Source organism: Pseudorca crassidens, chromosome 1 (assembly GCF_039906515.1).
Source record: "Pseudorca crassidens isolate mPseCra1 chromosome 1, mPseCra1.hap1, whole genome shotgun sequence".
NCBI lineage: Eukaryota > Metazoa > Chordata > Mammalia > Artiodactyla > Delphinidae > Pseudorca > Pseudorca crassidens.
The window spans coordinates 75,720,542-75,744,865 of NC_090296.1; the positions used below are offsets into that span (position 1 = coordinate 75,720,542).

General features: G+C 39.0%; 2 long non-coding RNA genes and 1 pseudogene across 2 annotated transcripts in view; 2 read left to right on the top strand and 1 right to left on the bottom strand.

Annotated features, from left to right (window-relative positions):
* Nucleotides 1-24,324, top strand: part of LOC137226362 (uncharacterized) — a 684,033-nt gene that overhangs the window by 334,388 nt on the left and 325,321 nt on the right. The window lies entirely within an intron of this gene.
* Nucleotides 1-24,324, top strand: part of LOC137226367 (uncharacterized) — a 58,868-nt gene that overhangs the window by 25,086 nt on the left and 9,458 nt on the right. The window contains exon 2 of the long non-coding RNA XR_010944328.1: nucleotides 14,913-15,035. This is a non-coding gene — a long non-coding RNA (uncharacterized lncRNA). The remainder of the gene's footprint in view (nucleotides 1-14,912; nucleotides 15,036-24,324) is intronic.
* Nucleotides 8,957-9,802, bottom strand: LOC137206927 (T cell receptor alpha variable 8-4-like; annotated as a pseudogene).

The following is a 24,324-nucleotide window of genomic DNA, read 5'->3' on the forward strand; positions in this document are numbered from 1 at the left end:
TTGGGGTGGCCACTGGGGGGTCTGGCTATTTGTCAATTGATACACTTTCCTGGGAACATGATTGCTCTTTTTCTGAATAAGAGCATTGCCAAATCATATCAAATCTGGAACCACAAAAATGTTAGCAGAATTTCTAGATGTCTTAAGATTTTTTCTCTCCTAATGAGGATACTTAGCAGGAATATTCCCAAAGAAGGGAATTTTAGTTTGGGAAAAATAGAAGGAATGGTTACAATTGTTCGGAAGAAGTAACATTTACAAGAGAGTTTTACATTTGCATGGAATTTTCTCTCTCCTGTCACACGGATGGTGATTTCAACATTCCAGGTCAGAACCAGCAAGAATGTATCTAGTTAAAGGTGATAAGTGATTTTCTCAAGTAATAATAGGCAGCCAGCAATAAATGCTGTGTCTGCTACGTCAAGTTTATTCAACTTAACCCTGTGGGGATGTTTAATAAAATGTACAAAATAGAATCTGCTATTATAGACATTTCTCCAAAGAAGATATACAGATTGCCAACAAACACATGAAAAGATGCTCAACATCATTTATCGTTAGAGAAATGCAAATCAAAACTACAATGAGGTATCACCTCATACCAGTCAGAATGGCCATCATCAAGAAATCTACAAACAATAAATGGCGGAGAGGGTGTGGAGAAAAGGGAACCCTCTTGCACTGTTGGTGGGAATGTAAATTGATACAGCCACTGTGGAGAACAGTATGGACGTTCCTTAAAAAACTAAAAATAGAACTACCATGTGACCCAGCAATCCCTCTACTGGGCATATACCTGTGAAAACCATAATTCAAAAAGAGTCATGCAATGTTAATTCAAATACACCCAAATATTTGATTTCTAAACTTAGAATCATATTTAAAGTAATATAGAAAACTAGAAAAGACAAGTTCAACAAACATATTTAGCAGCTCAGTGTATGTGAATGGAAGCTGGTGTTCTGTAAGTTTACATTTAAACATTGTAACAAGTATAAATGTTCATTTTCATAAAAAAAAAAGAGTCGTGTACCACAATGTTCATTGCAGCACTATTTACAATAGGCAGGACATGGAAGAAACCTAAGTGTCCATCGACAGATGAATGGATAAAGAAGATGTGGCACATATATTCAATGGAATATTACTCAGCCATAAAAAGAAATGAAATTGAGTTATTTGTAGTGAGGTGGATGGACCTAGAGTCTGTCATACAGAGTGAAGCAAGTCAGAAAGAGAAAAACAAATACCGTATGCTAACACATATCTATGGAATCTAAAATAAATGGTTCTGATGAACCTAGGGGCAGGACAGGAATAAAGACACAGATGTAGAGAATGGACTTGAGGATACGGGGAGGGGAAAGGGCTGGGACAAAGTGAGAGAGTAACACTGACGTATATACACTACCAAATGTAAAATAGATAGCTAGTGGGAAGCAGCTGCATAGCACAGGGAGATCAGCTCGGTGCTTTGTGACCACCCAAATGTAAAATAGATAGCTAGTGGGAAGCAGCTGCATAGCACAGGGAGATCAGCTCGGTGCTTTGTGACCACCTAGAAGGGTGGGAAAAGGAGGGTGGGAGGGAGACTCAAGAGGGAGGGGATATGGGGATATATGTATACATATAGCTGATTCACACTGTTACACAGCAGAAACTAACACACCATTGTAAAGCAATTATACTACAATAAAGATGTTTAAAAAAAAAGTGAGTAGCTTCATCACTGGCATTAGAGCTAACAAGAAAAGTCATATGATCATTTCCATTGATGCAGAAAAGGCCTGTGACAAAATACAGTATACATTCATGTTAAAAAAAACACTTAGAAAAGTAATTAATAGCAAATTCCTTAACATAGAAAAATGCATATGCCACAACCTCAGAGCAGCACCTACTTCTGGGGAAATGCTAGAAGCTTTCTCACTAAAGTTAGGAGAAAGACAAAGATGTCCACTACCTTTACCACTATTTAGCATTGTGTTGGAGCTACTACATAATGCAGTCGGCCAAGAGAAAAAACAATTAGAAGCATAATAATTGGAAAGAAACAGGTAAAATACCATCTGCATATTTGCAGATGAAATAATGATATATCAGAAAACCTAAAAGCAGAAAAGCCACTATCAGAAGACAGGTAAACAACAATTTAAAAGCAGCTTTTATATCATTCATATGCAAAAATAAAAAACAGTTAAAAGAAATGTGGAAGAAAAGAGCACATTGTCTGTTGTATGAAAGTAAAAAGAAAGAGAAAGGAAAGAACATTTTTTTTTTTTTTTTTTTTTTTGCTGTACACGGGCCTCTCACTGTTGTGGCCTCTCCCGTTGTGGAGCACAGGCTCCGGACACGCAGGCTCCGGACACGCAGGCTCAGTGGCCCTGGCTCACGGGCCTAGCCACTCTGCTGCATGTGGGATTTTCCCGGACCGGGGCACGAACCCGTGTCCCCTGCATCGGCAGGCGGACTCTCAACCACTGCGCCACCAGGGAAGCCCCAAGAACATTCTTAAGTACAAGTTAAGACTAAGCAGATAGGTCAATTAAATGGAATAGCAAATCAATAATTAAGCCTAATTGTATATGGAAATTTAGTATATGTTAAAAGATACTGTCTCAGATCAGTGGGGAGGAATGAGTTCTCAGAAAGTATATTGTTACAAGTGTGTTAGTGAGAGTGTCCCATTTTATTTTACTTAAAAAATTTTTTTTCTTTATTTGTATTGTATTGTATTTTTTCTTTATTTGTATTGTATTGTATTGTATTGTATTGTATTGTATTTTTGGCTGTGCTGCAAGGCATGTGGGATCTATTTCCCTGACCAGGAACTGAACCCATGCCCACTACAGTGGAAGTGCAGAGTCCTAACCACTGGACTGCAGGGAATTCCCTGTCCCATTTTAGACCAGTAGCCTTTAAACTGGGATTCCTGTATTCTTGAAATTATATGAAGGTTTGCCAAGGTTTATGCAGGCATAGATAATTCTAATGGAATCTAGTCGTGTGTGTGTGTGTGCGTGTGTGTGTGTATGGCTTTGTGTATTAGAATTTTTTTTCCCTAAAACTGCTTTAGAACATGCTTGAGATCCAGATGTCAGGCTTCCTCTTTCCCATTTCACTTTCCACTCTTAACTTTCCCTTAAAAAAACCTCCACCATTCTGAATCTTACTATGATACATTGTTCCAGAGTCTAAAATCTCCAGGGTACCAAAGAAGTAAGCAATTCATTGGCTCCTGGCTTCTGAGGGAAAGTCCTGAACAGCTAGGCAAGAAATATTGCAAGACAGGGAGGTGTTTTAACTAGGCAGCAACCTCGAGACAAGATTCCTAGATCTTATCTATCTATCTATCTATCTATCTATCTATCTATCTATCTATCTGTCATCTTAGAATTCAAAAATGAATTGGTGGTCACTGAAACCCATCGTGTAACATCATTGTTTGAATTGAAGAACAAAGTCAAACTTTTTATGAGAAAAAAATAAATCTTATGTGGCAGGTTTGTTTGACAATGTGGGGTATGGGAGAAACAGAAGAATTAAGGAAGAGTCCCAGGATTTCTGGTAAGGTGAATTATATTGCCATTTTTTTTTTGAGATGGAAAAGAGTGAGGGAAGAACCTATGGGGGGAAATCAGGCCTTATGTTAAGGATATGTTAGATGCCAATTAGATATCCAGTGTAGATGTTACATAGATTACAGTATATATGAGCCTGACTTTCAATAGAGAAGGTTGGGATGAAAATGTAAATTTGTGTGTCATCAATGTATAAATAGTAATTAACGCCATATCCCTAAATGAGATTGTAGGGGAGCTAAAGCTTTACCTGTTCCCTCTTAGGTTCTCCATCTGGACCTGAGAAGTAAGTTGACATAAAACAGGTTAACAGGAGAAAAGCATAGAGATTTTATTTAATAATTTTTACATGTACATAGGGGTCCTCATAGAAAAATGAAGACCCAAAGTGGCTAGGCTTAAGTGCTTTTATACTAGTGGCCTGTTTTGGGGTGGCATGTGCTGAACCCCTCCAAGACCATTTGAAGAGGATAAATGTTTGAGGACTGAGCTCTGAGAAAACACAACATGTAGACACCAGCAAGAGGAGGAAGATGTAGGAAAAGGAGACTGAGCAGGGGCGGTTTGCAAGGAAGAAGGCAAACCAGGAGAATGTGGAGTTCCAGGATCCAGGCAAAGATGGTGTTTCAGGGAGAGAGTAGCCATAATGCCACAGTCTTTGGAGACACTCAATAAGATAAGGAATGGTAATGCATCATTGGATTTGTTGATATAAAACTCACGGGTGGGCTTCCCTGGTGGCGCAGTGGTAGAGAATCCGCCTGCCAATGCAGGGGACACAGGTTCGAGCCCTGGTCTGGGAGCATCCCACATGCCGCAGAACAACTAGGCCCATGAGCCACAACTACTGAGCCTGCGCATCTGGAGCCTGTGCTCCGCAACAAGAGAGGCCGCGATAGTGAGAGGCCCGTGCACCGTGATGAAGAGTGACCCCCACTTGCTGCAACTAGAGAAAGCCCTCGCACAGAAACGAAGACCCAACACAGCCATAAATAAAAACATAAACAAATAAATAAATAAAATTTAAAACTCACTGGTGACCTCAGCAAGAGTGATTTCAACGGAATGGTAGGGATGAAAATCTGACTGTAGTGGGTTCAAGTAAGAAAAGTGTTAGGGAGTAGAGATGATACATTTAGAATACTTTTTGGAAATGTTATTTTATTGTGGTAGAAGTCACATAATATAAAACATACTATTTTAACCGTATTTAACTGTACAGTTCAGTGGCACTAAGTACATTCACATCGTTGTGCAGCTCCCACCATCATCCATCTGCGGAATTTTTCACCTTCCTAAACTGAAACTCTGTCCGCACTAAACACTAACTCCCCATTCCCGAGACACAAGGAGCAAAAAGACTATAACCTGTTTTTACCCACTGAACCACTAATTCCAGTTCTAGGATGCTGTTCTAATAAAATGATGAGAAATTCAAATTCAAATTTTTATTTAAAGGCATATACCATAATGCTATTTAAAATGATGAAAAACTTGAAATAAATAATCAAGATATCCCCAAACAGGAAAATTATAAAGTTAAGTGTGATATATCTATGGTGTAGAATAGTAGAATAATCAATTCAAAGTATGAATACAAGGTATTTTTAATGACAAAAGTGAGTGTTAATAAAAAGGACGTAAAATTGTCTCTATGATGTAACAATGTGCAAAATTGTGAAAAAGATAGAAATAAGTAAAAATAATGAGTGTCTGTGTGACAGAGTTGTTAATGTTTTCAGTATTTTTCTAATTTTTTCCAATCAAAAATTCATAAAACATACATAGGATTAACCTGGTTCATATTTACTATAATGAAGGTAGACCAGGGATGATCTGTATCTACATAACTCTAGTTATTTTAACTGAAAAATGCTTCTAAGTACTGTAAATTCAGCTCATAAAATAGTACAAAACCAAAAGGCTCCCCCCCACCTTCTTCTGTATTAATTATGGATCTATTTGTTGTAAATGACAGAATCTCAACTCATGCTGGCTTGTTCCCAATGAGAGTATTTTGACTTTTGCCGTTCCAGGCAGAGCTGGATATATAGGCTCTGATGATGCTCTCAGATCTGTCTTTCTTCATATCTCTGCATTGTCTTTCTCTATATTTTAGGCTAAGGTATGAATGATGTTCCCTGAAATGGTCCAGTGATTAACTTCCACAGCTCACAATGATATGGCAGCTCTACTGTACAGAAAAAAACCCCACGAAAACCACAGATATCCACTTATATGAATCTGTCTGCAAAGCAGATGTGTTCATGGCTTGCATCTTTGTGCTTACCCTATTTTCCACAATGGTTTCTAGCTTTGAGAGTCTGTGAACCTATTCTAATAACTCTTTCAAATTTCAATGTTAATAATAGATTAAAGCAAATCTTGCATAGTCCCGTTTGGACAAATCTTCTCTGTCCATGGTCTATTCTTATTTCCCCTCCCTTTCTCTTAAATTGTTCTTGGTCTCTTCCACCATTCAAGACCCCAAATATAGCATTACCCAACATTCAGTTGTATATAGTATATAGCATTACCCAACATTCAGCACCAGGAAAACTTTTCCTTGATGAAACGATGGTGAGTGGGGCTATTCTAAATCTATGGGTTGCTTTTCTGGGATGGATCATAGACATTTGATGAAAGTAAAATGTACAAACTTTGACTGGAAATTTCCACATCTCTCACTTCATCCATCACTGAGTATTACAGAAAGTCTTTTATTCGATAAGATAGATTTCTCTTCCTCATTCTTCTCAGTTCCTACTTTTGAAGAAAGCCTTTCTCTTTCTGAACGATGTGGCTATAAACTAAATCACCAAACGGTGGAATAACAATTTTAGTTTTACTATGGTGTTGCTGTCTATTTTTTATGTGCTTACTTGATTCTCAACCCTGCACCATTTAATAGAAAAATGGAGCTATAAGACCCCTAAAAATTTAGTATATTGCTGCCCGAAGAAATATCCTTTTTTTAGGTACACCAAACCATGCTCTTCTAATAGTGAACCAAATTAGACAACAAACATGTTTGTGATGATAAAAGGCACAGTGGGGGTAAGTTAGAAATTAGCCTTAATGTTGAAGGACTATCTGCCTGGCTTATCCTTATGGCAACTCAGTACCCTGAAGAGCAGGGAAGTAGATGGGAACATATCTAAACTCTACCAGTACAAGTACTGAGGAGGGCAAAATCTCACATGAATTCAGCAGTTATTTTCAGTGAAAATCATGCAAGGGTTTTTGCAGCCAGATGAGGAAGAGAACAAAGTACAAAGCAAAGCAGAATGTAGTTATTTTTATTTGTTTGGTCTGTATTATTTGATTTAAAAGTTTGTCCTTTACGGGAGGTTAATGAATGCAGAGAAGCTATTAGTCTCCCCCTACGTCTAAACAAAACTCATGCTGCAAAGTGATCATAAAAGTGCAACACATTGGGAAAGTGTTTAGATTTTTCCTTTCCTGCAATATGGCGATTAGTTGGTGGTAGAATTGCTCAGGGAAAACGAAATTTATTTATTCATTGAATCAATCATTATGGAAATCCAGTTTTTCTATACATTTAGAAGTGTGCTTGTAAAAGTAAATCTTTGATATTATCTACCAGTTTAAATTTAGATTAATAGCTCATTCTAAAAAACAATTTCAAGATATTCCTTAATGTTGCTTATGCTAAAGACAGGTAATCTCATGACGTGTATTTTTATCTGGAAAGAAACCCAGTTCTGAGCTGTGTGTGGCCCTCTTGGGTGAACTACTGCCTCAAGCTAACATTTCATATTATCTCACAGTACCATCCAATAAAAATTGTCCCTTTCAGTAATATTAAAAACTTTTAATTTCCTAAACTCTTCTTGCTTATTGTTTCTTGATCTTTGCTCTTAATAAGTTTACCCTGCTTGGAATGTGTTCTCCTACCATTGCCCTCACTTAAATTCCTACACATGCGTCAAGTAAAAATTCAAAATCCAATTTCCATGAATTTGGAAGTGATTTTTTTTTTTTAATCTGTGGTGAATTTTACAAGCTTTTTGGTTGTTCAGTTCTTTCATGGTATTTTCCCTCATTTAAAACTTAAAATTCTTAGTTTGGTTCAAAATCATAATGTTTTGTAATTGTTTCTGCAGATCACTGGAAAATGGACATTCCACTTTTCTTTGACTAGTTCCTGTAGTGAGGAATATTTTACACCTCAGAGCAGTCTGTTTTGTTTCGAAAAGCCTCTAATTGTTCATTTTTCCTTATAGGGAGCTGAAATTAGTTTCCATACAAATTCTAACCATTGGCTATAAATTTGCCTGTATATATGGGTATAAATATTATCAGCCATTCATTATTTCAACCATTGTTCAGTGAATGCTTATTGGTAAAAAAAAATTGATATCTTCATAAAGCTTAAGTCTAATGAGAGAGATATTCCTATGACTGTTAGGTAGTAAGCTCTTTGTGTACAAGCATCATTCGTAAAATATTTTTATATTGCCTAACGAAGTGTGCAGAAAGAAGGAAACAGAAAAACCTCAGGTATGAATTCTGAGAAACATCATTTTGTGTGAAAGTGAGTGCCTCCTTCTGTGGGGTTGTGAACAGACTGAACGTGGGCGGGGTCCCCATGATTACAGAGCAGAAGGTGGAGTCTGAGCCTATGACCTGCACAGAGATATGTTCTTCTTAATGGTTGGAACTCTCACTCTTGCTGCGTGTGTGGCTGTGTTAAAAATAGTAACCTCTCCCTCCTGGCACTTGTGGACTGGGGATGCTGCTCCACTTTCTGTTGGCTCTCTTCCCTGTTCAGAGAGAGGAACAGACACAGAATAGTAGACATCAACTCTCCACTTATTCAATGATTCATTTCATTTTTTCCAACTTTTCTGGAAACAAGCAAGCAAAATTTACTTTTAAAGGACTAAAACAAGACCTGAATAAATGAAGAGGCATATAATATTCTTGGGTAGGAAAACATAATATCCTAAAATGTCAGTTTCCAATGTGATTCCAACCAGAATCCCATTTGTTTGAACGAAACTAAGTAAGTGAGAACAAATACCTTGGAATTGTCAACTATATTTTGAAAAAGAATATTAAGATTGGGTTTTCTTTTTATGACATAAAAACTTACTCTGAACAAAACAGTACAGTATAGGCACAGCATTCTCAGGTGTCACTGACAAGAAACCACCCACCAGCCTCAAGACCACTGAGAGCACTGAAATTAAGAAAACAATAGTCTATTCTTTGCGAAAGAGAAAAGAAATCTAAGATGCCCATGAGAACCAAACACTTTCAGGATTCTGTATTCTCTGTACTGTTTGCCTTCACAGAACATGCCAACATCCTGAAAATAACATAGGCTGAGACCCTGAGTCTTTAAGCTACTAAGTCTCAGGAGATTTGTGATCAGCTCCCACTGTAGTCTTAGTCACTGTGTCACTCAGAGCACAGAAGTACTTGGCCGAGTCTTTCCAATGGGCTGATGTTTTCCTCAGGTGGAAGGACTTCTCACTGCTCCTAAATTCAGCCTCAAAACCTTTGATACCTGAGACAAGGCTGTTTCCAGATGTGTACTTCAGGAGAAGCTGGAGTCCTTGATTGGGGTACTGTATGTACCAGAAGAGATAGGACGAAAAAGAAGTTGAGTAGTTGCACCTCAGCTCCAGATGGTCTCCTTCAGAGACAGTGATGTGGCCGTCAGGCTGGGTCACCGACTGGGCTCCGGCTCCTCCTGAAACATCAATGCTGAATCAATGAACTCAGCCAGAACAAAAAGTCTCTATTCAAAGTCAGTCCAAAGCAATGTTCCATGTGTAGACAAGAGAGTAAAATGGAACAGTACTCACTCAGGAACAGGAGCACCTCAAGCATCAAGGTGAACACCAAGGTCATGGTGGAGCAGTGAGGAGGCAGTGAGCTCCTTTCTGGGAGATTCTCCACAAACAAAAGTCTGATGACTGGTGGACTTGAACCCAGGTTGCTGTGAGGTTGAGAAGGAATGACACAGGATTTAGATTTCTTCTTCTGATGGACGTTGTAAGGTGTGTGGGGAGAGAGGCTGTCTTAACAAGACTGCCTGCCTCTGGCGTCTGAGATGCTTTACATGTCATTGTGCAAAAAGTGGTGTCAGAATATCTCTTTAAACTGTAGGGAAGGAAGGTTTTTGTGCGATTATTCTGATCTTATATAGAAAAACCATTTCCAGTTTACACAACAGCCCCCTCTATTGGTCAGATAGAGAAAGAAAGAGCAGTTCACAATTTTTGTGAACCTTCCTCACCTCCTTCCTGCCAGGAACACAAAAGTCTCCGAAAGGAGTGGCAAGCACTACAGAAAGTGGCTGCTCTGAATGTGGTCTGCAGGTGAGTAGCATCTGCATCACCGGGGAGCTATTCTGAATGCAGAAGCTCAGGCCCTACCCAGACTTCCTGAGTCAGAATCTGCATTTTAATAAGATTCCTGCACACATTAGAATTTGAGAAACACTTGTCTAGATGAAGGAGGTAAAAAATACCTTTTGGATTTAATAATAAAGAGATCATTGGTATTTCTGAGAAAAAATAGATTGGTTACAGGAGAGGCATGTATGAATTTGGAGGAATATTAAATATTTTTTCAGAGGAGCATGCTTGAATATTTTAAATGATGGGAAGAAATCAGTAGCAAGAAAGTCCTGAAGAACCAGACCATAGAGTTTGTACGATCAGTGGGCTGAGGTGCCAGAGAAGTCAAAGTGAATGGAGTGGGTGAAGCATTTGGACAGAGGCACACTATTTAAAAGGAAGAGAGATATCTTTTTTATTATTAGGGGAGGGAAAGTGAATTATATGTGTAAAAGCAGGAATGTTTCATGTGGAAAGCAGAAGGTTGAGGAAGATTCATTTAATGATATGAGTTGTCTTTACGCATAATGATATGAGTTGTCTTGACTCATCATAAGGTCCTGGGTAAGCTGTACTAAGAGCGAAGAGAGTCAAAGGAGATATCGTAAAGTATAGAAATGATACGTTATAAAAACATACAGAATTTTCACGCACCATTTCATTTACAATTGATGTTAAAAACCACGAATATATGGAGACAAACTTCTGTATGGCTGTGTTGATACATATGCTTAGATGGGGACACATTGGCCTCCTGGGATGATGGTTTAAGTAAGAACTAGGTGTAAGAGTGGGAAACACAGCCATGTGTTGGCTTGAGGGATATAATGAAGTAGAAGTATCTTCAAGTGTTCCCGTAGTGGAAGGTTTCCAGCCCACTCATATAAACCAGCTTCACAAACCAGCTCTCATTAATCAGTGCACTTGTCAAGAGTAAACTGTGGTCAAGCTGTAGGCAGATCTACTGAATGGTTCTTATAAGTCAGGGACAATGATAAAAGCTGGGATTAAAGAATAATATGTATGGGCCCCCATCCTTGAGGAATTTGAACTAGTGAAGAGTTAAAACCAAAAAATATTCTTAGCATAGTAGATATGTGCTCTTACAAAACTGTGTACAGAACACTAAAAGAGGGAGAGGGCAAATAAATATAATTTATGTAACCTGGAAAATCTTTTTAAAAGTAAATGTGACATTTACTGGGTCCTGAAGATTGAATAGGATTTTGCCAACTTGAGAAAGAAATAATATTTATAAGAAGAAAATATGAGAGTGAGTTCATTTGATATGGCTGATGTTCAGAAATCTTGGTGTAATACTGGGGAGGAAGATGAACACTTACTGGAAGTAATACTGTAGATGGCCACATAAACCTTGGCTTTTACTTTTGGGTCATGGGGAGCCATAGAAGGTCCTGAAATAGAACAGCAATCTAATCTGATGTGTATTTTAGAATGATAACTTCAGGGATAGATTTGGGAAGTAAGAGCTCATGGATAGGGGATACATTTAAGAAGTTATTCCAACCAACTCAGTGAGAGGTTATGAGCACCTGGACCAGGATAGTAACAAGGCAAGTAAAAAGAGGTGGTTGGGGCTTCCCTGGTGGTGCAGTGCTTGAGAGTCCGCCTGCCGATGCAGGGGATACGGGTTCGTGCCCCGGTCCTGGAAGATCCCACATGCCGCGGAGCGGCCGGGCCGGTGAGCCATGGCCGCTGAGCCTGTGCGTCCGGAGCCTGTGCTCCGCAATGGGAGAGGCCCACGTACCGCAAAAAAAAAAAAAAGAAGGTGGTTGAATGTGAGAAATATTTAGAAGACAGAATTGATATGACTTCATATATCAGCCAACTTTGAGTAGGGCAATGCTCAGTACAAACAACCTCACAACCTCAGTGGCTCACAAGAACAAAGTTTACTGAGTTGTTCATGGTATGTTAGCTGTGGGTCAACTGCAGTCCCAGCACTCTGAGGCTCTGCTCCTGGATACAGGACGATTCCGTTCCGCTACTATGAGTTATCTTTCCATTCTGGACCTTGCGTCTTCTTCACATTATGGATAAAAGCTGAAAAGACAACCACTACCTGGTAAGTGCAGGGAAGAAACAAAAGAAGACATGCCATGTGAATATATTTAGTTTTAGCTATGATATAACATACTTCCTATCCACTCACATTCCATTGGTCAAAGCTGGTCACATTGCCGTGTCCAAAGTCCACAGTGAGGCCAAGTATAGAAAATATAGTCCAGCTAAAGATTAGCATAGTAAGGGTGAGAGAGCATGAATAGTCAACACATAATACACTCTAATAGTCTTGGAAATGAGCTACATGAGAGTGAGCTTATAGGGCACTCGGATGTTAACTCCCTTACGGAAAAGAAGGTATATTCACTTCAAAATCTTTAAGAAAGTTTTTTGTGAAAACCTAGGAGAAATCAATAAAAACTTATTTGCTTTTCCCATTTCTCTTCTTTGTTCTTTTTTTTGTGTTGAAGAACATGCCTTCAATGAAGTAGGATGTAGCAACGAGTGGTGAATATTACCCTACTTTAATCAGATTATTTTAGAAAGGTTTGAGTAACTATCTAGTTCACTTGGAATCATGGCAAAAGAGGAGGCTAGGAATCTGATTCAATGATATGTCCAATATACTGGTGGGAATGGAGGTGAGTGATGTGTAATGACAGTCCTGTTAGTTGACGGAGGTACAGTGACTGGAACGCTTGTTTATGTATCATTGCATTTCCCCCTGGTTATAGCAAACACTGTAATTCATTGAATTTGCCTTTTCCACCTCACACATGGCTCTTTCTCAATGCTGGTACCAGAGCAGCACCAGGCACAGGCTTGGGCTGCAGAGGCTGAAGGGCACTGTGTGCAGGCACAGAGAGATGTGGCTGAGTCTTCAGCCTGGGATCCTTTGATGTACATGTACCTGTAACCCTCCTTAGTATTCAGAGTGATTCTTACTTATCCTTCCTCCTTTTCATCCTCATTTAAAGTCATTAAAACAGGTCCTTAGGGCTTTTTCCAGCTTCCCATCTATACCAGTGTAAAGCATAAAAAGAGCTGGAAGGGAAACTGCAGGTGAAATTGGTGCTCCCTCCTTCCTGAACATGCAGAGATGGAGAAATCTGTTCCACACTCAATATGCTGCTCATTTCTGTTCACAAAGGCAGGGTCAGACATACACTGATCTCTCTACAGAGTATTCATTGTCTTCACACGTTCCCAGATAGAACCTGGAGTTACGTGACTACATCCCCTCCTTCTCCATCACTGCCACATACTGTTCAGAATGTCTTCAGCAGCCCCTGGACTTAAGGCCAAGATGAAGTCACAGGATTAACAATGGAGCTGGCAAAGGATTCCTCTCCATTTATCCTGCCCAAGTATCCTCAGCAGAGGAATATTCTTCTTCAGAAAATAGGATTCTGCATCTGGTTGCCCAGCCAATCAGAGACAAGACCCCATACAAGGCCTAGAAACACACCAACAATTTCTGACCTAGACTCAGTTTCCTGTTACTCAAAAGGAGGGCTCAAACACTGCTTTCTTGAGACCAACTTCACAAACAGTGAGGACATCCCCCATGAGTCCACAGCACAAAGAGAGCTGACAACCATTCAGAAGTGGGCTGCCCCATCGTGCACTGCAATCATTCAACTTGAGAGAGATTGGGATGGCAATTTGTGGCAGGAAAAACACTTCGGTTAGGAATCTTTTATACAGACTTTCAACAAAATCCTCATATTATAAATGTGCACACATACCATGTGCTAAATTATCTATTGCTTTATGTACATTGTTCGAATACAGAAATCACACAAAAGAATTACTATCATTCCCAATTTACCAACAGGAAAACTAAAGCTGAAAGAGATTGAGGAATTCACTCCAGGTCAAACACCTGGTAATAACTAGAACACATATCTATCTGGTAAGGGGTCCATGGTGTTTGGAATCTGCCATGCCACTTACATTTTGTGATACTCAGTAAATGTTTTAAATGGTAGAGAAGATACGTTCTAAAAATAACAGGAGTCTGCTTTTTGGGTTTCTTTCTACTAGCCAAAAAATGGAACAACTTAAATGTACTGAATGACTCCATTTACATGAAATGTTCAGAAAAGGAACCTATGGAGATATAAAGTAGATCACTGGTTGCCTGTGGCCAGGTATCGGAACAGGGATTAACTATAATTGAGCATGAAGGAGCTTTTTGTGGTGATAAAAGTGTTTTAACCTGGATTATTGTAATGGTTTCATAAGTCAGCTAATTTACCAAAAATCACTGAACTGTACATTCAAAATGGATGAATTTTGTGGAATGTCAATTTTACCTCAAATAGCGTTGTTTAAAAGTAAATAAGAATTATGTTCTATCTTGCCCGTGTCACAGTCCAGGAATAATGCTAGTTTGATTGAACATACGCATATTAGTTTAAACAGTCATCTTGTGCCCAGAATGTCCTTAAGAGATCTGAAAATTATGAAAGCAATACTCTCTGTTCCCTGTGAGCTTAAAAAACAGCTGGAAAAAAAAGAAGACATCCAGGGGAAATTTAACAGTACAAGATAGCAGTAATTAAGATTGTTCAGAATCTAAATGTACTTCCGGAAAATTGGCAGTGTAAATTGACTATATAACCTTCTTTCCAGTGAACAACTGAAATAAATAAAGGAAAGAGCATGGGGAAGGTACTAAACTCAGGGAACAGTACCTTCCACACACTCAAATAGTGTTCTGGAAAGTGGAACAGGATTGGAAGATATCTCAACGGCTAACCTCTGACTTTCCTTCCCAAGAAAAGAGATGCCACTGTGGTTAATAAAGGAAATCCTGAAAAACCTCATTAATGTCTCTCAATTTAGAAGTGCAAAGGCTGAGGTTAGGGATGGACTGCTAGACAAACAGAAACTAGTACAAGTAAAGTTCCTTTTTTTTTTCCTCCAGATCAGACCACTTGATGAATAGGGTAGTGTGGGTATGACCACACCATCATAAAGCCTACTTGCTGTGAAGCGTATTTCTGATGAAAATACTGATCCATTGAAAAATTCACCTGGATATTGGAAGGTATGTATCCAGAACAAGACAGGCATACCTCCAACAGCCTTGACATTCATGCAACTAGTAAGGTAGAATCCTGTAATCTACAGCAACCCACCTTACCTGAAATCGAGGAGAAGCCAATTGATCACTAGATATATTGCATAAATTAAATCTTAGATGAAGTGACTTGCAGGATATACATATTGACAGTTCTAGATAAACACACAAAGATTAGTCCAGTTTAAGCTTTTATATCAGTGTTTGAATAGCATGGACTCTAGAAATAATTTTATCTTTTGTACATTTATTTTATATATATACACACACACACACACACACACATATAAGTTGAGCCTCCTGCACTAAGTATTGTTCACTCATAGAGGATTCTGTAGTGAAAGGATATAAAAGGCCTACAGTGCGGTAGGAGGAGGAAGAATTGAATAAATGGATTTTTAAAGAAAGATAATTATAGATAGTGATTAGCACTTAAAAAAATACAATATTGTATTGAGCTAGAGAGTTGTTCTTGGGGTGAGGGAAGGCATCTGCTCTAGACAGGGTATGGAGAGAGGGCTCCACTCCGACACTTATTCTGTAACACCAGACAAGGTATCGAACCTCTCTCATGTTCAATTCCCTTTTCTGCAAGTAGCCAGTATCTTTCTGGGGGTGCTGGGCTCAGCACTGGCATTCATCATCTCATTCACTTCTCATAAGAACCCTGCATGGTAGATTCTGTCAATATCCACATGGTAGATATGAGGAAATGGAAGCATAAAAATTATTAAGTCATTTTCCGAAGATCACTCAGCTACCGAGTGGTAGATCTAGAAATACAACCCAAGTCTTTGGTCTCAAGCACGTTGCTACACTGTCTCCCTAAAGTAGGATGGACCCAACCTTGAAGGGTTCCAGTAAGAATTAAGTGAGAACACACATTCAAATCACCCAACACAATACCTTCCCTAGCTTAGGCACTCAACCAGCTGCAGGCAATGTGCAGAATCTTGCGGGGGGGTGGGGGGTTGGGGTGGGGGTGGGGTTGGGGGGGCATGTTGTGAGACGGAATCTGAAATTGCAGAGGAATCTAGCCCAAGATAAATTTCAATATTTTTCTGAGATATATGTAGCAGGTTACCTGGCAGATTTCATGTGTTATCGTAAGTATCCATGGTCTATCATGTTCTTACTGTTAACGAGAAGTCAATTCATTAAGGTGTCATATTGAGAGATTGGGTGGGCATATTATAATATGAAATGAGTGTACCACCCAGTATTTGCTACAATTGTTTATTTTTTCCCATTATTGACTCTTGCTCCCACTTCTCAGGATATTGCTATAGTACAAGAAAGGACAGAGCAGTAGACACAATTATACTTACCAGAGAAGAAACCCCAAACTTGCACAACAATTCTGAGCTTTCTTTCCAAGGTAGCCTATAACTCCACAGGCAAAATCATCTCATGTGTTGTATATGTCATTTGAAATCAATCACTTTCACATCTGGCTAGCAAAAGAAAAAAACCAGCCAGTTCTCCTGAATCCTCTCTCTCCTGATTTCTGCATTGGGAAGTTTACTGACTGGTTCAGCAATGGCAGCTTCTATTGTGACTAGGCTTCACCACAATTTTACCCAATGTCACTAGAGGGCAGCAGCGAGGCCAGTGTAGGCATCACAAAATATTTGAGCAGGACACCAGGTGGCAGTGCTTCAGCTTTCTTTCTTGCTGCATGCAGTGTGCTAGAGCCTGATTCTCAAGGAAGGAAAATAGAAAGATTAAAGAGATAAAAGATAAAAGATTCCCAAAGGGGTGACATTTGAGTAAAGACATGAAGGAATTCAGAGGTGCACCATGTAGATATTTGGGGGCATAACATCACAATAGAGAGGACAAAGGCAAGGAGCACAGGTCTTGATATAGAAACATGCTTGGAGTGTTTAAGGAATAATATCTTTCCCTGAGGCCCCTTATTCTTCCCAGCACACTATTGCATAAGGAACTTGCTAAAGCATTCAGCACTGTTAACTGATTAGTGGATGATTTCCTCATCTATTGATCCTGGGGCAATTTGTGCCTAGGTTTGGCATCTTCTTTCCTAGTTCCCTTTAGGTTCCAGTTTAAACCAGTAATGTCACCATCACTGAGACATCCAGCCACCCTGTGCTGGGGCCAAGTGCTTCTCCATAGTTGAAACCTTGCTCTTTAGGAGCCCCATAAATGCTACACTCTGGCTGGCAATAAAAGTTAGAGATGATATTCACAGTTAGGAAAGTTCTTTCTTATTTCTGAAAAATTAAAAAAATTGGAACAATAAAATCTATCTCATAGGGTTTATGATATTTGAATTAGATAATGAATCTGAGATGCATACAACAGTGCCTGACATATAGTAAGCCCAATAAGGACCAACTTTCTTTTTTCTAGTAAAACTTTCCTTTCCTTCAATGTCCGGGTCTGTGTTCTGTTACTGCTTGTTGTTTTCTCCACATCAGTTCAATGATGGGAGCTTCTAAGAAATTTACTTAAGCACTTATTTTCCTGGAGACAGTCATTATTTTTCCCTCTCTTCTTAGGTCCTATTCTCCTAGCCATACTGATTCACTCAGGATGCTAAAAGGACACAGATGAGGTTTTATTTTCATTTCCCTAATGAATAATAATAATATTCCCTGATGAATAATGATAATTTTTGTATATTTATGAGCTATTGGATATAATATTTCTGAATTGGATCTCCAAGATTTTGCCATTCTTATTAACTCTTTTCTTATTGATTTCCATGAGCTTTTAATATATATTGCATTTGAGTCTTTATCAGAAATATGCATTGCAAATACAGTTTACCATTCTGTGCCTTGACTTTCCCCCCTACTAGCAGTGATTTTTAACAAAGACAATTTTAAAATATCCTTTCATGTTCATAAGAAGCCAGTTTCAAAGTTTTATTTATTTGTTTTAACACTTCAAAAATGTTTTCACTTGGTGACTTCTGATGTGAAATCAGGCATCATTCTTAATGATATTTCCCAGAATACAATATATCGATTTTCCCTGTATAGTGGCAAGATTATTTCCACTGAAATAGACCCCTGGATTTGCCTTCAATGCCTTGCAAATTTCTGCCAAAACCACAGTGGTGGACTTGCAGAATTCCTTATTCATCTTTATGGTTTTCCACATAGCATTGCTCCTGAATAAGAAACTTGTTTTTTAGGAAGTCAAGTAGAGCAGTGAGTGAAGGTACTTGCTATGAGCAAATAGGTTATGGAATGGGTAATGGAAATGGTAGTTATAAATACCACCTACAATCATGTGGTCACTTGCAGAAACAAGAACTATAATACTTATGACAATTTCTTTTTCATTTTGATATGAATATGGTTATGTATACATTAACCATTTTTAAATCTCTCCCCTACTTGTCTGCCTGTGGTAACATATGATGTGCAAGTATATGTTTATCTCATATCTCATTGTATCTCAGTGATTAAGATGCAGGATTCAATGGGACAGTGTGAATGAGGTATAAGAGGAAAGAACACCACCCCAAAATGGATAAATTAACTGGGTGTACTCTCTTCGGGAGAGGGTTAGCTTGGTTTTGGTTGAATGGGGAATAACTGCATCTTATTAACAGGAAGCATAGTTTTGCTGTTGTGTTTATTTGAAAGTTGTGTTGTTAAAAGAGGTATAGATGGGTGACAGTTGACATAGAGGGTACTGTAGTAGCTTTGTAGTGTCTCAACTATCTGGAAATCTATGTCCCAGAATTTGCTTCCCTGTATTGTTCTGGGTTAGGGTTGGCCACAAAAAAGACTTGCGCAAGGTTTAGAAGGTAGTTGTCATGAAGTAGCCACATTTCTTATGCTCTGCTGGTTGGTGCAGGGCTCCAGGAACTGGGCAACTCACACATGTGGCTGCTGATGAACTAGCTCATCTTATTGTTGACTCACAACTCCTCTACCGCCCACCCGATCTCCTCCTCATCTTCTCTTTGTCTTGGACCAAGTATGCGTGTAGCATGAGGGTAAATGACACCCACATCTCCTTGAGGTCACCCACCATTGTGAGACTGAAGGAGGTGAGAGACAGACAAGTTTTAGTGTGTCTTTGTGGGTACCATTGTCCTCATGGGTTCTAGTATCCGTACATGTCACAGTCTGTCCATGCTTTTGTCCACATCCAACTTTCCTTCCCAAATGACACTCTAACAGTGAATTCAGGCTCAACACCAGATGCAAAGATAACAGCTTTGTATAGACCCGTCCACCGGCTCTAGCTATTGCCTGAGTGCTATTCCCTACAGTGAGCCTCTTATTCTAGATCACTTGTAATTTGCTTCTATGATTGTACCCTGACACAAAGTCTAAGGGGAAAGGACTAAGGAAATGATTTTCATGACCATTTCAGATAACTAGACCCAGGTTTGTGATGTGAGTGTCTTTAGGTGGAAGTGCCACTTTAAATTATCATGGAGCAAGTTTTCAACTTTAGACAATTTTACACATGTTCTGTGTGATGGACTTAAAGTCAAAAATTCAAGACTGAGTATGTATTAGTAGAAAGTTACTCTGGACATCTGTTCCCAAGTGAGATAGCAGGAGATTTTATTTAGAATTAAATCTCCTGATCCAGACCACAGATTAAGCAACCACAGGACTACCATTTCTTGTCTGGCATCTGCAGGTGTGCCTTTCAGCGTGGCTCCCGCAGCAAGGGGGCTCTCTCTTATTGAGCTCTGGGGTTTTTGTTTGGCTTTTCCTATTACTTCAAGCACTGTGAGTTCCCGGAGAGCACAGAAGTAGTTTGCAGAATCTTCCACCAGTAAGGCTGAAATGGTGAGGCTGATGAATTTATGTCTTTCCTGAAAGTTTACAGAATAGCGGCCATTCTTTGCATTTTGGCCAGAAGAAATCTGATGAATAAGGAAAGTCATCTCTCCACTGGGAAGCTGCTTATACCAAACAATAACGTACCAGCTCCAGCTCCAGCTTGTTTCATACTGACAGCTCAAGGTGACCGCCTCCCCTAGCTGCCTGGACATGGCTCGCTGGACTTGAGTAACTTTCTGGGCCGCACCAAATCCTGGGAAAAAATCAGAAAACAGAGCTGAAGTAGTGAACAAAATAATGTAGGAATTAGACTAATTTAGGACCCAAAGAAAAACCAAATTGAAATCATGATAAGCTTTCTTTTCTCCAATCCTCCTTTCCTCCCCAAGTCCATGTGAAGTACCATGTGCCTGTGTGCAGTCCTTTCAACCTGAACATTTGTACCCATATTTGGAACCATCCCTACCAGAGAAGATGAAGGCCAGGAATACCCAGGGCAGGCTGGAGAGCACCATGTGGCAAGAATTCCTCTGCACATATGTTTTCAGTTCTGCCTCAAGCTGAGAGTTCAGTGTCTTTGAGGGCCTAGCAGCACATATACATAGTACCTGGGTTCCTGTGTCACTCCTCCAAACAGGAAGTAGGGTGTTATGTTCATAGACCACGTGGTCAGTGCACAGATGGGGAAAAAGTCTGGCTCACCACAAAACTATGTCTACTTTTCTTCCCACGGTAATTGTTAGGCAGTGTCTGAAAAGGAGCATGGAAAAATTAGTATTAAAGTTTTGAGCTGAGGGGAACTACAGATTAAACAGGTTGACACGCGTTGATAATTATTCAGCAGAATAATTTTGCCAGTCCATTTAAAATAGAATTTAGTATAGGGTATGCACCCTTCTTGTAATCTACTTACTGGTCATTCATTTAGCCTCTCTTTACTTTTCTCCATTCTGAATCAGTGGAGTTCTTTTAAAACTCACAGATTTTCAGCTTTCTTGGTGAAAGGCAATATTATCCAAAATAATTAATGTATCTCTTTTTTTTAACCGGGTTCTAGGGCTCTATTTAGAGTTTTCACTAAATAAAGTTACTTTAACATGAAATGTTAAAAAATCAGCCCCTCAGGTTTTCAGAATCTATTCAGTTTTTTATGTTTTCATGAAATTATAACAGGAATAATATATTCTTTTGAAACCTGACATTGAGTCTTATTTATTAGACTTTGAGGAAGATCAGGATATTCCGGATATTCAGTCCTGTTGCCTCCCCAGGTAGAACTGTACTTAGTAGATCATGTGTCCTATGCTTGTCTTGATGTCACATTTTCTATCCCATCGGTCCAAAGTGTTCAGTCTCACTTGTGAGGAGCTGATTATTTTACTCTTTGTAAAATGAAGTCAAGATAAGCACGCCAGATCTTTCTGTGACACAATACTATAATGCACTCCTACAAAACATGTTATCTACAGGCTGTAAACACTCAGTACATGTCAATGCCACAGAAGTTGGTAACTGACGTTTGTATAATGTTACACGTTCTTGTGGAATGTAGCTGTCAATCTTCCATTTGGTTTCATTGTTTTAACGGGAGAATTAAAATAAAAGAACCAAAGGCAAGCACTGAAATTGAAACTGTGATTAAAAATCTTCCAACAAACAAAAGCCCAGGACCAGATGGCTTCACAGGCGAATTCTATCAAACATTTAGATAAGAGCTAACACCTATCCTTCTCAAACTCTTCCAAAATATAGCAGAGGGAGGAACACTCCCAAATTCCTTCTACGAGGCCACCATCACCTTGATACCAAAACCAGACAAGGATGTCACAAAGAAAGAAAACTACAGGCCAATATCACTGATGAACATAGATGCAAAAATCCTCAACAAAATACTAGCAAACAGAATCCAACAGCACATTAAAAGGATCATACACCATGATCAAGTGGGGTTTATTTCAGGAATGCAAGGATTCTTCAATATACGCAAATCTATCAATGTGATTAACCATATTAACAAACTGCAGGAGAAAAACCATATGATCATCTCAATAGATGCAGAGAAAGCTTTTGACAAAATTCAACACCCATTTATGATAAAAACCCTGCAGAAAGTAGGCATAGAGGGAACTTTCCTCAACATAATAAAGGCCATATATGACAAGCCCACAGCAAACATCATCCTCAATGGTGAAAAACTGAAAGCATTTCCACTAAGATCAGGAACAAGACAAGGTTGCCCACTCTCACCACTCTTATTCAACATAGTTTTGGAAGTTTTAGCCACAGCAATCAGAGAAGAAAAGGAAATAAATGGAATCCAAATTGGAAAACAAGAAGTAAAGCTGTCACTGTTTGCAGATGACATGATCCTATACATAGAGAACCCTAAAGATGCTACCAGAAAACTACTAGAGCTAATCAATGAATTTGGTAAAGTGGCAGGATACAAAATTAATGCACAGAAATCTCTGGCATTCCTATATACTAATGATGAAAAATCTGAAAGTGAAATCAAGAAAACACTCCCATTTACCATTGCAACAAAAAGAATAAAATATGTAGGAATAAACCTACCTAAGGAGACAAAAGATCTGTATGCAGAAAATTATAAGACACTGATGAAAGAAATTAAAGATGATACAAATAGATGGAGAGATATACCATGTTCTTTGATTGGAAGAATCAACATTGTGAAAATGACTCTACTACCCAAAGCAATCTATAGATTCAATGCAATCCCTATCAAACTACCACTGGCATTTTTCACAGAAGTAGAACAAAAAATTGTGCAATTTGTATGGATACACAAAAGACCCCGAATAGCCAAAGCAATCTTGAGAACGAAAGAAGGAACTGGAGGAATCAGGCTCCCTGACTTCACACTATACTACAAAGCTACAGTTATCAAGACGGTATGGTACTGGCACAAAAACAGAAAGATAGATCAATGGAACAGGATAGAAAGCCCAGAGATAAACCCACGCACATATGGTCACCTTATCTTTGACAAAGGAGGCAGAAATGTACAGTGGAGAAAGGACAGCCTATTCAATAAGTGGTGCTGGGAAAACTGGACAGCTACATGTAAAAGTATGAGATTAGATCACTCCCTAACACCATACACAAAAATAAGCTCAAAATGGATTAAAGACCTAAATGTAAGGCCAGAAACTATCAAACTCTTAGAGGAAAACATAGGCAGAACACTCTATGACATAAATCACAGCAAGGTCCTTTTTGACCCACCTCCTAGAGAAATGGAAATAAAAACAAAAGTAAACAAATGGGACCTAATGAAACTTAAAAGCTTTTGCGCAGCAAAGGAAACCATAAAGAAGACCAAAAGACAACCCTCAGAATGGGACAATATATTTGCAAATGAAGCAACTGACAAAGGATTAATCTCCAAAATTTATAAGCAGCTCATGCAGCTTAATAACAGAAAAACAAACAACCAAATCCAAAAATGGGCAGAAGACCTAAATAGACATTTCTCGAAAGAAGATATACAGAGTGCCAACAAACACATGAAAGAATGCTCAACATCACTAATCATTAGAGAAATGCAAATCAAAACTACAATGAGATATCATCTCACACCAGTCAGAATGGCCATCATCAAAAAATCTAGAAACAATAAATGCTGGAGAGGGTGTGGAGAAAAGGGAACCCTCTTACACTGTTGGTGGGAATGTAAATTGATAACAGCCATTGTGGAGAACAGTATGGAGGTTCCTTAAAAAGCTACAAATAGAACTACCATATGACCCAGCAATCCCACTACTGGGCATATACCCTGAGAAAACCATAATTCAAAAAGAGTCATGTACCAAAATGTTCATTGCAGCTCTATTTACAATAGCCCAGAGATGGAAACAACCTAAGTGTCCATCATCGGATGAATGGATAAAGAAGATGTGGCACATATATACAATGGAATATTACTCAGCCATAAAAAGAGACGAAATTGAGCTATTTGTAATGAGGTGGATAGACCTAGAGTCTGTCATACAGAGTGAAGTAAGTCAGAAAGAGAGAGACAAATACCGTATGCTAACACATATGTATGGAATTTAAAAAAAAAAAAGTCATGAAAAACCTAGGGGTGAAACAGGAAAAAAAAAAAAAAAAGAACCAAAGTCATATAGACAAGTAGAAAAGAAGGTACAGACAAGGTCTCTAAAACAGTGCTAGTCCTTTGACTTTAAGGTCAAAATAACTCATTAATGAGTGTCGCAGGGGTGAGAGTGTATTTTTAGTTGAGACATCTACTCCTCTCTCCCATTTCACCTCTGAGTGCTGACAGGCAGCTGACGCCCTGGTTTGCAATTATGTGTAGCTAAGCAGAGGAGAGCCATGAATGCCCACAGCAGTCTGGGGAGCAGCATAATGGCAGGATTTCCCCCTTGTTGAAATGGCCCTGCTCTGAGTTCCTGACAGTAAAGGTGCAAGGTCCCTCAGCTGCACTATAGCAG